Here is a 14,532-nt window from a genome sequence, read left to right on the forward strand (position 1 = left end):
GAGATTGATGGCAATTTTATTAGAATGATAAGAGAATAAGGCAGACTGCAGAGGATATATGAATGAATTGGAGGTGAGAAACTAGAGGCAGAAAGTAAATTATCTTAATTTGCTAAGGAGCTTGATCATAAAGGAATGGAAGAAGCTAGAGGGTGGTTGGAAGGGAAATCAAGACTAAAGAAAGGTAGTTTTAGGATAAAAATACTTGAGCATGTTTAGAGAGCAAGAGGAATAAGAGGACAAGAATAGATTGAGGATAAACAAGAGAAGGGGCAGTATTGGTCAATGCTAATCTTGTGTTATTTGGTACTAGACCACTAGGGTTTGAATTTAGATTTATGTTTTATTAGCTGTGTGAATGTACAAGCCTCAGTTTTATCACTTATTAAATGGGGATAATTTAGGATTATGGTGAAGATTAAATGTTACAGTTAAAGTGCTTATTCTAATGACTGGCACCCAGTTAACATTCAGTAGGTAACAGCTATTATTGTCATTGTTAGGAAGCTCCTAAATAAAAATCATAGATGGAGATGTTGGTGTGCAGAAGAACAGAAACATTTTTTTCTCACTGAGGAAGATAGGATTGATGTTATAGATTATACCTAGGAGGTAAGCTGAAATTGAAGGAGGAAACATCACATGAACTCAGGTTTTGTTTTGCTTTTGTTTTTTAACAAAGAAGGGAATTTAATTTAAATAGGTAGAATTCCCAAAATAAAACTGTCTTGTCTTGGATGAATTTTTTTTTAAGTTTCTTTAATACTCATTTGTCTATTCAAGTTTTTTATTTCTTTTTGTGTTCATTTCTGGTATTTTATTTTTCTTCAGAAAATATGAAACTCCCTTCTTTGTTTTTTTTAACAAAGAAGGGAGTTTAATTAATTAAGAATGAGGACTTAATCATGTTAGATTTGGCTTCAAGCAGCTTTATTCTGTTGACAAGAGAATTATAAGAAATTGATGAGGACAGAGGTAGATAGAAAACACTGAGTTATTGAAGGTGAAAATCACAAATTTTATTGTAGCTGATCTCTACTGTTATGTGAATTTTCTCCAGCACGTGCAATAGTCCAGAGGAAAGAAATGAGAAAAAAACATTGTGGTTCTCCAGGATTGATCAGAGAATTTGTTATGATTAAAGTTGGGTAGGCCCTGGGATTTGTGAATATTTCTAAGAGAAGAAATGAAATTTAGACTGGATAGGGAAGGAAATGAAATCAAGGAGGGATAATAGTCTCAACATTAAATTATATTGAGTTTAGAGCAGGATTAGTAGGTCCAGCTGTAGGAGGAGGAGGTTGAGTCAGAGAAGGGAATTGCAATATTTCAAAAATTTAGGGGCGTAGGTGTTAAGGGTAATAATGATTCCCAGGTTTATTGCTCATTGTCGAGTAAGGTGAATGGTAAACTCTATAGGAGTAGATACATCTTCTGCAGATGTATCTACAGAATATGCTGAGAATCAGGCCTAAGACTTAATTATAAGGGAAGTAGAGCTTCAGAGAATGCTTTCTTTTCAACTCTGCAAGTCTTCTATATCAAGGTCAAGACTCTTTTGGGAAGATGTGGAATCTTGAGATTTGGGATGGGGATATCTGGGTCAACACAATTGGAAACCTCGAATCCTCGTGTTCCCTGAACTCTCTGAACCTATGGAAGTGGCCCACTCTTCCTTTTTGAAGACTAGCACACCACCTCATTTTGAAGATGATATAGGCAACAAACATTATCCTCCATTTCTCCGCTTGTCAAGTATCAACATAACTCAAGCAGGGTAATCGTGGGCTTACTCTGTAAGAGAAAGGACTTAGCCAACATGTACCAGCAGGAGTCTGGAGAATATATGTGGGCCTGGATTCTGGGGATAACTGAATCAAGAGAGAACAGAACATTAGGTTAAATGAGTAGTTTATTGACATGGAAGTACTCTCTTTTGATATAAGATTTAGCACTGTCAAGGACCCTGGGAAATGCTACTAAAATGCAGCTAAGCTGACTCTTAGAAATTTAGAGAAGGCAGTGGTTCACACTAAATGATACAGAAATGACAGAGTTGCCATGGCAGATAATGGAAGAAGAAATCAAAAGACAGAGAAGTGAGCATGCTAGAGAAATGTACCCTGTGAGTACAGAGGCCTCTCCATTTCCCAAAGCAGCAAGAAATGTTCTGGTGAAAGGAACCAATATCACTGAGAATCTTTGTGGCTCTCCTCTGTAGATCACAACTGACGATAGATGGTGTTACAGAACTGGGCTCCCTAATAGCAATGGAAATGATAGGATTCTGAAATAATAGAGATCAGGTTATAGCACTCAACCATCTGAAGCAAAGTAACGAGTGGCAAGGTCTGAGGCGTGTGTGTGTGTGTTTGTGTACTGACTCACAGAGATCATTACAAATGGTTATAGAACATGACATCCCTAGAGGTGAATTTAAATCCTACAACAATCCATTGGTTCAGTATGTCAATGAAATTTTTACCTAGAGAGTGGTCTGTGGCCTGCTGGGGGCAACCCCTCCAAAGTACAGGACAAATTATTACATCTCATAATTCTTAAAACCTGGGCATAATGCTCTGGCCAATTCATAAGTGACTGGAAAATGTTAGCTTTCACTGAGGCACAGAGTGGGTCCAGGATGGAATCAAAACATATTCTGGCTATGTGTTTATATCCTGTCACTGAGCCTTAGCCAACATCACTAGTCATGATACACTGACACGATATTCCACATAACATCACATGGGACTAAGTGACTCACTTTGCAGCAAAGAAAGTGCAACATTACTGCACATGTTGTCTACCAAGAAGCTGCTGACCTTATAGAGCAATGGAATAGCATTTTAAAGCGGCAGCTGAGGCACTCAAATGAATACACATACAGTGGAGAAAAGACAGCCTGTTCAATAAGTGGTGCTGAGAAAACTGGACAGCTACATGTAAAAGAATGAAATTAGAACACTACCTAACACTATACACAAAAATAAACTCCAAATGGATTAAAGACCTAAATGTAAGACCAGACACTATAAAACTCTTAAAGGAAAACATAGGAAAAACACTCTTTGACATAAACTACAGAAAGATCTTTTTTGACCCACCTCCTAGATTAATGAAAATAAAAGCAAAATTAAACAAATGGGATTTAACTAAACTTAAGAACTTTTGTACAGCAAAGGAAACCATAAACAAGACAAAAAGACAACCCTCAGAGTGCGAGAAAATATTTGCAAATGAAACAACAAAGGATTAATCTCCAAAATATACAAACAGCTCATGGAGTTCAATATCAAAAAAACAAACAATCCAGTTAAAAACTGGGTGGAAGACCTAAACAGACATTTCACCAAGGAAGATGTACACATGGCCAAGAGGCACATGAAAAGATTATCAATATCACTAATTATTAGAGAAATGGAAATAAAAACTACAATGAAGTATCACCTCACACCGGTCAGGATGACCATTATCAAAAAATCTAGAAACAATAAATGCTGGAAATGAAATACCATATGACCTAGCAATCCCACTACTGGACATACACCCTGAGAAAACCATAATTAAAAGAGATGTGTCACAATGTTCTTTGCAGCACTATTTACAATAGCCAGGACATGGAACCAACCTAAATGTTCATCGACAGATGAATGGATAAAGAAGACATGGCACATATATACAATGGAATATTATTTAGTCATAAAAAGAAATGAAATTATTTGTACTGAGGTGGATGGACCTAGAGTCTGTCATACAGAGTGAAGTAAGTCAGGAAGAGAAAAACAAATACTGTATGCTAACATGTATATATGGAATTTAAAAAAAATGGTACTGATGAACCTAGTTGCAGGGCAGGAATAAAGATGTAAACATAGAGAATGGACTTGCGGACACGGGGTGGGAGGGGGAAGCTGGGATGAAGTGAGAGAGTGGCATGGACATACATACACTACCAAATGTAAAACAGATAGCTAGTGGGAAGCAGCAGCATAGCACAGGGAAATCAGCTCGGTGCTTTGTGAACACCTAGAGGGATGGGATAGGGAGAGTGGGAGGGAGGCTCAAGAGGGAGGGGCTATGGGGACATATGTATGCTTATGGCTGATTCTCTTTGGTGTACAACAGAAACTAACACAGTATTGTGAAGCAAATATACTCCAATAAAGACCTATTAAAAAAATGAATACTACACACTCAAAGGTAACTATATATGGTTATAGGGATGTGGATTCAAGAGACCAGGAACCAAGACGTGAAAGTAGGAATGGCCCAACTTATCACTATTCCCAGTAACCCATTTGGGGAATTTGTGCCTCCCAACCCCACATTTTAGGTTCTGAGGAGCTAGAGCGCTTGTTCCCAGAGTGGGAGGATGCATCTACCACGAGACAGAGCATGAATCTTATTAAATTTGAAGCTGTGGATGTTCCCTGGTCCCTTCAAGTGTCTTGTGGTAAGAGAACAGCAAGCAAGGAAAAAAGTTAGTCTGCTGGCAAGGATAATTAACCCTGATCACCATGGAGAGGAAAGGCTGTTTTTGTATGGGGGCCAGAAGAATACACTTGGCTCCCAGGTGTCCCTTGAGGACACCTCTTGGTATACATTGGCAAGTTTTGATGATATGTGTACGAGTAGAGCAGTTATGGTCTGAGAAGGGCATGGTGACCAGGGACTCAGACCCTTCAGGGGTAAAACTCCTGTTCACTCCACCAGGTAAACCACCTATATCAGCAGTGTTCTAGCTGAGGGTGAGGGGAATCTAGAGTGGATTACAGAAGAGGGAGAGGATGTGTATTGATGGTAGCTATAAGATCAGAAGCAGTAGTGGAGGCTATATTTTTTCCCCACTAACTTTTCTATTTTAAGTTTCACCAGTGAAAGAGAACATTTGAGTTGTTCTCAATTGGGCAAACTTATACAAAATAATTGGACCCAGTTTGTGCAAAGGATGTACTGTAGTAGATACTGTGGTACACTGCTCAGGTCTCTCCTTCATGGCTTAGCCACTTATTTCCCTAGCTGTTAGGTATATTGGCTGCTTTTGGCTCACAGTTGAGTCCCTCTCTAGAAATTGCCTTCAACGAAAAGGACTTCCTTTGCGAAAGATTGTGCTGCCTCCTTGGGAGCACCCCTGTTATCCAATGACTAGTCATTGTGGGGTTTCAAGGACCTTAGTCTTTTTCCCTCAATTCTGGGCACATATGAAAAGTCATCGTAGCTCTAGAACATCCTGTGTGACCTTCTGAGTCCCCTGTTGTCACTGTGACACAATTTATCAATAAATTCCCTTTCTGCCCAATTCTACTTCCTTCGCTTCCTTACAAATCTTATTTGCAAGAGCACTCTTCAAAAAAGTATCTACATGTGAATTCCTGTCTCAGAATCTGTTCCCTGGGGAACCCATACTAAAACAATGATGGATTTGAAAAGGTGAGTACGTATGCTCTTAAGAGGCTACTCTAAAAGCCCGGAATGGTCTTCTTGTTTATCTTGCATCTCTCTTCTTCCTGACTTCCAAATATGGTTTCAGTATAACTTTTTTTTTCTGAAATATTACTACAATATCAGAGTGTAAAGTTAGGATATAGAGAAAATAATATTAAAATAGATTTATTTTATACAGAAATTGAGACTAATTATTTAGGGATTATTTGTGTAAAAAGTTAGGTAGAGATGCTTAATAAGCAAGACTACCCGATATGTAGCACAGGTCCAGGCACATCGTGGATGGTCTATAAATGTTTGTTAAGTGGATAGGTAAATGAGATTTTCAGTAGACCATTCTAATTCTCATACTGTTACTAATGTCCAAGTTAGGTGTGGTATTTAGAACAACAATAACTCATCAGAAGATTCAGTCATCTTTAGTTGTTTAACTTCCTTGAAACTTTGTTTCTTTGTCAGTACAATGCCTGCCTTCAAGTAGATTACAACTTAACTCAGCCTTGAAGGTAAATTATAATTTTTCCACTTCTATTCCTTATGTGCTATGATGACAAATGGAATAATCAACTGAGAGAATACTGTTATTTGCTTAATGAGTACCTTTCTCTTTTAGTATAATTTTTTCCTCCAAAATTTATTATTTTTTTATTTTATTGTTTATTTTTATTGAGGTATAGTTGATGAACAATATTATATAAGTTTCAGGTGTACAAAATAGTGATTCACAATTTTTAAAGTGGTATTATTTTAATTTTTGTTTTCCTACAATGCAGCTTATATTAAGTATATTTCTATTCAAATTATGAATCTGTGGGTTCTTTCAAAGTTCATTTTTGTACTAAATCATTCATGGGAAAAACATCAAACATATATTCAATTAGAAAATAATTAAATTGTTAACCACGAGTTTTGGCAGATTTCCAATTTTGCTTTAGCTATTTTGAGGTCACAGTTGTAATTATTAAGCTTTAAATATGGCTACAGTCAGCAAAAACAACTGATTTAATCAACTGTGATCATAGATCAAAATATTCATGCCCCAAACCTTTTATATGTATAGCTGAATGGGGAAAAAGTATATTTTTATTCACTGGAAATAGAGTTCCTTTTAGGAAAGGAATTATCTTTGCTTAGGAAAACAAAGGTAAGTGATTTGGTAACTTCAGATTAGAAGGAAAGACATCAGGGAAATGAGACTGAAGGAGTTTTTTTTTTAATGCTAGAGCAAAATTACTCTGTATAAAAAAATATCTGATGGCAGCATTTTGGGTCTTGAGAGTAGTAATGAAAGGAGAAGAGAGATGGAATCAATCAACATGGAAGAACACTCCAAAGGACTTTAATAAACAATGATACTGAATGTGAAGTTGTCTCTTTGCTGTGATATTACTTCTTGCTCTCCAGTTAGCTGAACTTTCTCTAGGGTATGGCCTTTCAACACATGAAATGGAGTTTCTTTTTGTGAAACCTAAAGAGGAGGGGATGAGTTCCTCATTTTTAGCTAGTCCAGAATGGACAGAAAAAAAACAACTTCCTGACATAGAACCAAGACTAAAAATTCAATAGACATAGAAAATTACAGCCAGAGGTGGCTCTGGGAAAATACTTAGGCCTTCAGTCCAGTCTTATTTAGATTCTGGGAGGTAAAGTAAACCAAGCTGACTCTGTGTTATACATGGTTTGATCTCAAGGTGTTCAGCAATCATTTCTGTAGTACTAGCTGTATGACTTTCGTCAAGTAACTTCACTACTCTGTCTCTGTTTGTTCATCTATGAAAATGAAAGAAAAACAGGGCCTCCCTAAATGGGTTGCCCCAATGAGAATTAAATGTTAAATATTTTCCTTGTAGTTGTTATTGTTACTATTAATATTGATATTGTTTCTCTTTGTTCTTCATTTTTTTCATTCCTAGGAAACAGCATTATTGTAATAGACCAGTTAAAGATGATTAGGATTTACAGGCATGGAGATGGAGAGTTAAAGTGGGTATATGTAGAATTAATCTTTTTCTTCCCCTGTTCATCCAAAATCAACCATCAGCTGGAAAGCTCTACTAAGGTGTCCTTCAGATACCTCAACATACATTCAAAATTAAATCTATTTTCTTTTCTCCCTAAAACTGGCTTCTGATCTGTCATTTTAAATTACATTTAGTAACAACAGCAGCACAAATTGCATCTTGTCACTCAAGTCGAAACCATAGTCTTCCGTATTCCTTTTCCCTCCCATTTCCTACCCACATCTAATAAGTTAATGGTGTCCAGACTCTTTTGATCTTCTTACTTAGTAAAATAATACTAAGCAACCACTCCAAAATGAGTTAATTTAGGTATTATTTACATGTATCATCAATACATATATTAAATGTAAGGAAAGCCTATTTTTTCTGTTTTAAGATAAAAATTAAAGTTCTAATATTTATTGCCCACAACCAACATATTGTCATGTTAAATCCTGCTAATTCTACTTCTGAAGTATTTGTTTAATTGATCTCCTCTCATTTCTTACCTCTTTTCACACTCTAGTTCAGACCCCATTTGCCTAGACTGCTGCAAATGACCCTGTTTGTGGTTTCTTGACTCTGCATGTGTCTTCCTCAAACCTTCACATGTATTATATTCTATTTCAATATTTTATTCAAACTCTACAACTAAACCTGTTTTACTCTCCCGCATAAAACCTTTCATTGCCTATAGGATAAAACTAAGCTCTATTTAAGGCTTTCCATGATCTATATCCCTTTCTAGCTTGATGTGTTACCATTCCATTCTTTACATTTTATTTTCAGCACAAAATGCTGTACCTTATTAACTCACTTCTTTCTCACCTCTATTCCTTTGTGTATTTTCAGTGCCTTTTTTTATCCCCACCCTCCCTCTTAACTACATTTATTTTTCTGATAATCTCTACTTATTCTTTTAGGCTCAGATTGGGTGTTGGCATCATTCAAAATGCATTTTCTCTGCTACTGGGATTAGAGATCCACATAAATCTGTAATATCCTTGGATAGCTCCACCATTTTGGAAATGAGTGTAGTGGGAAGAACATGCCCAATTACATTGATTAGTCTCACCCTAAATATACGACTACAACTTTCAAGTGCGCTCTTAAAATCAAGTGGTTGCTCCTAGTTATTCACTCTCTTAATTTCTTGGATATTATTTGACAGTCTTCTCTTTGCCAATCCCCAGCACCATTCAGTCCATTCTGCATTTCAGCAAATGACTCAAATCTTATTCACTACGAATAGATGCAAATGGAATTGAAAATTCTCACACTCTTACCACCCTATTTGTCAAGGTACCCAGCATCTGTTACCACAGCAAATACTGTGCCTTCTCACTTGTTACCGCAGATGAACTATTCATGTTCTTATTTAAAGCTAATTCCTCTTCTTGTGCACTAGATTCCATGCCTCTATTGCCTGCTCAAGGATGTTGCTCCAACAATATTATTTTGTCTGTCTTACATCATCATTTTCCTCTCTACTAGATTATTTTCATTACCATAGAAACACCCTATCATTTCCCCCAAATCAAAAAAACAAAACAAAACTTATTAGCTATTGATGATATTAAGGACTTGTTGTAAATTTTGTTTGAGGTGACAATGATATTATGGTTATGCTAAAAAGTCCTAATCACTTGGAAATACATACTGAAATATTTTTAGGTGAAATGATATGATGCTTAAGATATGCTTTAAGAATATGGGAAGAGAGATGAAATAAGATTAGCAAAATGTTGATAATTTTCAAAACTGGATGATGGGTACTATACTATGCTCTGTACTTTAGAGCTTTTATAAATTTTGTATTAGATTATTTTATCAATGAGTTGTAAGAGGTTTTTTGTTGCCGTTTTGTTTTTTACATATTTTGGATACAAGCCCTTTATCACATATCAGTTTTGCAAATATTTTCTCCATGTTTATGGTTTGTTTTTTACCTTTACTTAATGAGTTTTTTGAAGAAGTAAATTTGTTAAATTTGATGAAGACAAATTTATCAATATTCTCTTTTTGGTTTGTGCTTTGTGTGTCTTACCTAAAAAATATTTGACTAAAGGTCACAAAGATTTTCTTCTACGTCGTCTTCCAGAAGTTTTATAGTTAGAGGTCTCACAGTTGGGTCTGTGATACATTTAGGGTTAACTATGGTATCTGTTAGGAAGTATGAATTGAAGTTCATTTTCACATATAGATGTCCAATTGTTCCAACACCATTTGTTGAAAAGACTGTCCTTTTTCCACTGAATTACTTGGGCACCTTTATTTAAAATCAGTTCATCATATATGTTTGTCTATTTATGAACTCTTTATCTTTTGTTCATTGATCTCTATGTCTACCCTTAGTTACTATAACTTTTTTTTTTTTTTTTTTTTTTTTTTTTTTTTTGCGGTCCGCGGGCCTCTCACTGCTGTGGCCTCTCCCGTTGCGGAGCACAGGCTCCAGACGTGCAGGCTCAGTGGCCATGGCTCACGGGCCCAGCCGCTCCACAGCATGTGGGATCTTCCCGGACCGGGGCACGAACCCATGTCCCCTGCATCAGCAGGCAGACTCTCAACCACTGCACCACCAGGGAAGCCCTATAAGTTTTTATAAAACCTAAAACAGGTAGCTTTAGACCTCCAACTTCGTAACTCTTCAAACTTGTTCTGGATATTCTAGGTGTAAGTTCTATGCATTTTGATGTAAGTTTTAGAATTAGCTTGTTAATCTCTAAAAAAAAGTGCTTACTGTCATTTTGACTGGGATTATATTTAATTGAGAAATCAATCAATCAATTGATAGATTACCTTAGCAGAGTGAGTCTTCTAACTTATGAACACAGTATATCTCTCCATTTCTTTATGTCTTTAAATTTTCTCAGCATTGTTTTAGTTTTCAGAGTATAGACATTGCACATATTTTCTGAAATTTATCTCTTTTTCATGTTGCTTTGATGCTGTTGTAAGCAATATTGTTTGTTAAATTTCAATTTTCAATTGTTTATTGATAGTATATGAAAAATCAATTTGTTTTAAATATTTACCTTGCATCCTGTGACCTTGCTAAATTCAGTTATTAGTGCTGTTAGCTTTGTGATAGATTCCCTACTATTTACTATGTAAAGAATCATATTGTCTGTTAAGAGAGACAGAAACCTTTATCACTTTAAACATGTCCTGCCACTCCCTTCTGTCTTGCTAAGTTTCTGCTGAAAGATCAGCTGTTAACCTTATGGGGATTCCCTTGTGTGTTATTTGTTGTTTTCCCCTTGCTGCTTTTAATATTTTTTCTTTGTATTTAATTTTTGATAGTTTGATTAATATGTGTCTTGGCGTGTTTCTCCTTGGATTTATCCTGTATGGGACTCTCTGTGCTTCCTGGACTTGATTAACTATTTCCTTTCCCATATCAGGGAAGTTTTCAACTATAATCTCTTCAAACATTTTCTCAGTCCCTTTCTTTTTCTCTTCTGGGACCCCTATAATTCGAATTTTGGTGCATTTAATGTTGTCCCAGAGGTCTCTGAGACTGTCCTCAGTTCTTTTCATTCTTTTTCTTTATACTGCTCTGCAGTAGTTATTTCCAGTATTTTATCTTCCAGGTCACTTATCTGTTCTTCTGCCTCAGTTATTCTGCTATTGATCCCTTCTAGAGAATTTTTAATTTCATTTATTGTGTTGTTCATCGTTGCTTGTTTCCTCTTTAGTTCTTCCTGGTCCTTGTTAAATGTTTCTTGCATTTTGTCTATTCTGTTTCCAAGATTTTGGATCATCATTACTATCATTATTCTGAATTCTTTTTCAGGTAGACTGTCTACTTCCTCTTCATTTGTTAGGTCTGGTGGGTTTTGCCCTTGCTCCTTCACTGCTGTGTGTTTCTCTGTCTTCTCATTTCCCTTATCTTACTGTGTTTGGGGTCTCCTTTTTGCAGGCTGCAGGTTCGTAGTTCTCATTGTTTTTGGTGTCTGTGCCTAGTGGCTAAGGTTGGTTCAGTGGGTTGTGTAGGCTTCCTGGTGGAGGGGACTAGTGCCTGTGTTCTGGTGTATGAGGCTGGATCTTGTCTTTCTGGTGGGCAGGTCCACGTCTGGTGGTGTGTTTTGGGGTGTCTGTGGCCTTATTATGATTTTAGGCAGCCTCTCTGCTAATGGGTGGGGTTGTGTTCCTGTCTTGTTAGTTGTTTGGCATGGGGTGTCCAGCACTGTAGCTTGCTGGTCATTGAGTGAAGCTGGGTCTTGGTGTTCAGCTCGAGATCTCTGGGAGATTTTCGCCATTTGCTATTACGTGGAGCTGGGAGGTCTCTTGTGGATCAGTGTCCTGAAGTTGGCTCTCCCACCTCAGAGGCACAGCACTGACTCCTGACTGGAGCACCAAGAGCCTTTCATCCACACGGCTCAGAATAAAAGGGAGAAGAAATAGAAAGAAAGAAAGGAAGAGGATAAAATAAAGTAAGATAAAATTAATTAAAATAAAAAATAATTTTGGAGGAAAAAAAATGTTTTTAAGTAAAAAAAACAAAACAACAGACAGACAGAGCCCTAGGACAAATGGTGAAAGTAAAGCTATACAGACAAAATCTCACACAGAAGCATACACATACACACTCACAAAAAGAGAAAAGGGGAAAAAATAATATATGTTGCTCCCAAAGTCCACCTCCTCAATTTGGGCTGATTCGTTGTCTATTCATGTATTCCACAGATGCAGGGTACATCAAGTTGATTGTGGAGCTTTAATCCGCTGCTCCTGAGTCTGCTGGGAGAAATTTCCCTTTCTCTTCTTTGTTCGCACAGCTCCCGGGGCACAGCTTTGGATTTGGCCCCACCTCTGCGTGTAGGTCACCTGAGGGTGTCTGTTCTTCGCTCAGACAGGACGGGGTTAAAGTAGCAGCTGATTCGGGGGCTCTGGCTCACCCAGGCCGGGGGAAGGGAGTGGTGCGGATGCAGGGGTGGGGCCTGCGGTGGCAGAGGCTGGCGTGACGTTGCACCAGCCTGAGGCGCGCTGTGCGTTCTCCCAGGTAAGTTGTCCCTGGATCACGGGACCCTGGCAGTGGCGGGCTGCACAGCCTCCCCGGAAGGGGGGGGTGGATAGTGACCTGTGCTCGCACACAGGGTTCTTGGTGGTGTCAGCAGCAGCCTTAACGTCTCAAGCCCGTCTCTGGGGTCCACGCTGTTAGCCGCGGCTCGCACCAGTCTCTGGAGCTCCTTTAAGCGGCGCTCTTAATCCCCTCTCCTCGCGCACCAGGAAACAAAGAGGCAAAAAAAGTCTCTTGTCTCTTCGGCAGGTCCAGACTTTTCCCAGGACTCCCTCCCGGCTAGCCGGGGCGAGCAGACAAGCCTCTCTGGTGAGTGCCGGTCGGCACCAATCCTCTGTGCGGGAATCTTCCCGCTTTACCCTCCGCACCCGTCGCTGTGCTCTCCTCCGCGGTCCCGAAGCTCCCCCCTCCGCCTCCCGCAGTCTCTGCCCGCGAAGGGGCTTCCTAGTATGTGGAAACTTTTCCTCCTTCACAGCTCCCTCCCACTGGTGCAGGTGCCGTCCTTATTCTTTTGTCTCTGTTTTTTCTTTTTTCTTTTGGCCTACCCAGGTACGTGGGGAGTTTCTTGCCTTTAGGGAGGTCTGAGTTCTGCCAGCGTTCAGTAGGTGTTCTGTAGGTGCTGTCCCACATGTAGGTGTATTTCTGATATATTTGTGGGGAGGAAGGTGATACCCGCGTCTTACTTTTCCACCATCTTCCTCAACCTCCCTCCTACACTTGCACTTTTTGAGAAGGAATAATTATTCTTCACGGAACTGATTTATTTTCAAAATGAAAAAATATATATTTTAGAAAATTATTGAAATTAATGCTTTTAATGCAATTAATACCCAAAGTTCAAACGGAAAAACCTCTATTGCTTAAATGAGTTAATAATACCAAGAGCCTGAGAATATCCACAGAAAAGAATAGCTAAAGTAAAACTATTGATATTAGGCAAACGAAATGTTGTCAGTCACAAAGACAGCCCTGAAAAACAATCAGCTTGTATTTACAGTTGATAAGGTAAATTTTGATCCACAATAAAGTATTTTATCATATAAGCATAAATTAACAGGATATATAATCCACCTTCTTGGAAAAGAAAAAATTCTGAATGTGTATATTTTCTTCCTCTTCTTCTTTTTTCTTCTTCCTGCTTTCCCCTTTCTTCCTTCCTTCCTTCCTCCCTTCCTCCCCCTCCTTCCCTCCTTCCCTTCTTCCTTCCAACAGCTTTTAATATCTAGTTATTTTTAGGTATGATCTTCCTAGCACCAAAAGGGGAGAACTTTCTCATTATAAATATAAAATACTAAGATGCCCTTGAAGGAGTTTTAATCTTTAGGAAGTGGGCTTTCTTAAATGGGCTCTTCCAGAGGTGGTAGTGCTGGAATTAGGGAAAAGAGCAGAAAAGTAAATAAAGTTTGCTGCTACGCAATCAGGACAAGAAATTCAGTATAAAATTTCAAACTCAATAAGTCTCACACAGTTCATACTAAACTCCTCTAATTGCCAATGAATAGTACACTCCGGTGTAGAAAACCAGAAAGGTCATGCTAAATTACATAGGTCCATGCTGTTCCGTAAATTCATTGCACCTTGCATCTCTGCCTTGTGTCTGCAGTGCAGTTTTCTGAACTTTGCTCAACTTTACCACCTACTGGTTATTCGATTCTAATCAGTAGAAGCAAATATTCGTGTAACTTGACCTTCAGCAAACTGCAAGAAGACTAGAAGGGCAAGAGAATTTAGAGAGGAAATAAAATATTGACCATGTCTTGTAAATGACGGGAATAGATATATTTTTTTTTATCTTATTTTAACTGGGGAAGGGAGTAAATTATAAAAAGAAATTGGCTTTTAAGTTCAAAAAAACTATGTTATGGTCCTGGAAAATGTCCATGAATTTAGTTTTTCATGAATTCTGTATATTTAGACTAGTTGTAAACATGTTACCATAGTAGTAAAGCTTCTTTTAAAAAGGGGACAGGGGAGGAATCACTATCTATAATTCCAGGGCTAGGAAAAAACTCAAGGGAAATTGCAGTGGTTCTTTTTCTTTCAATCTTCTAAATCCCACCCTTA

Source organism: Neophocaena asiaeorientalis, unplaced genomic scaffold (assembly GCF_003031525.2).
Source record: "Neophocaena asiaeorientalis asiaeorientalis breed wild unplaced genomic scaffold, Neophocaena_asiaeorientalis_V1.1 scaffold5, whole genome shotgun sequence".
Lineage (NCBI taxonomy): Eukaryota > Metazoa > Chordata > Mammalia > Artiodactyla > Phocoenidae > Neophocaena > Neophocaena asiaeorientalis.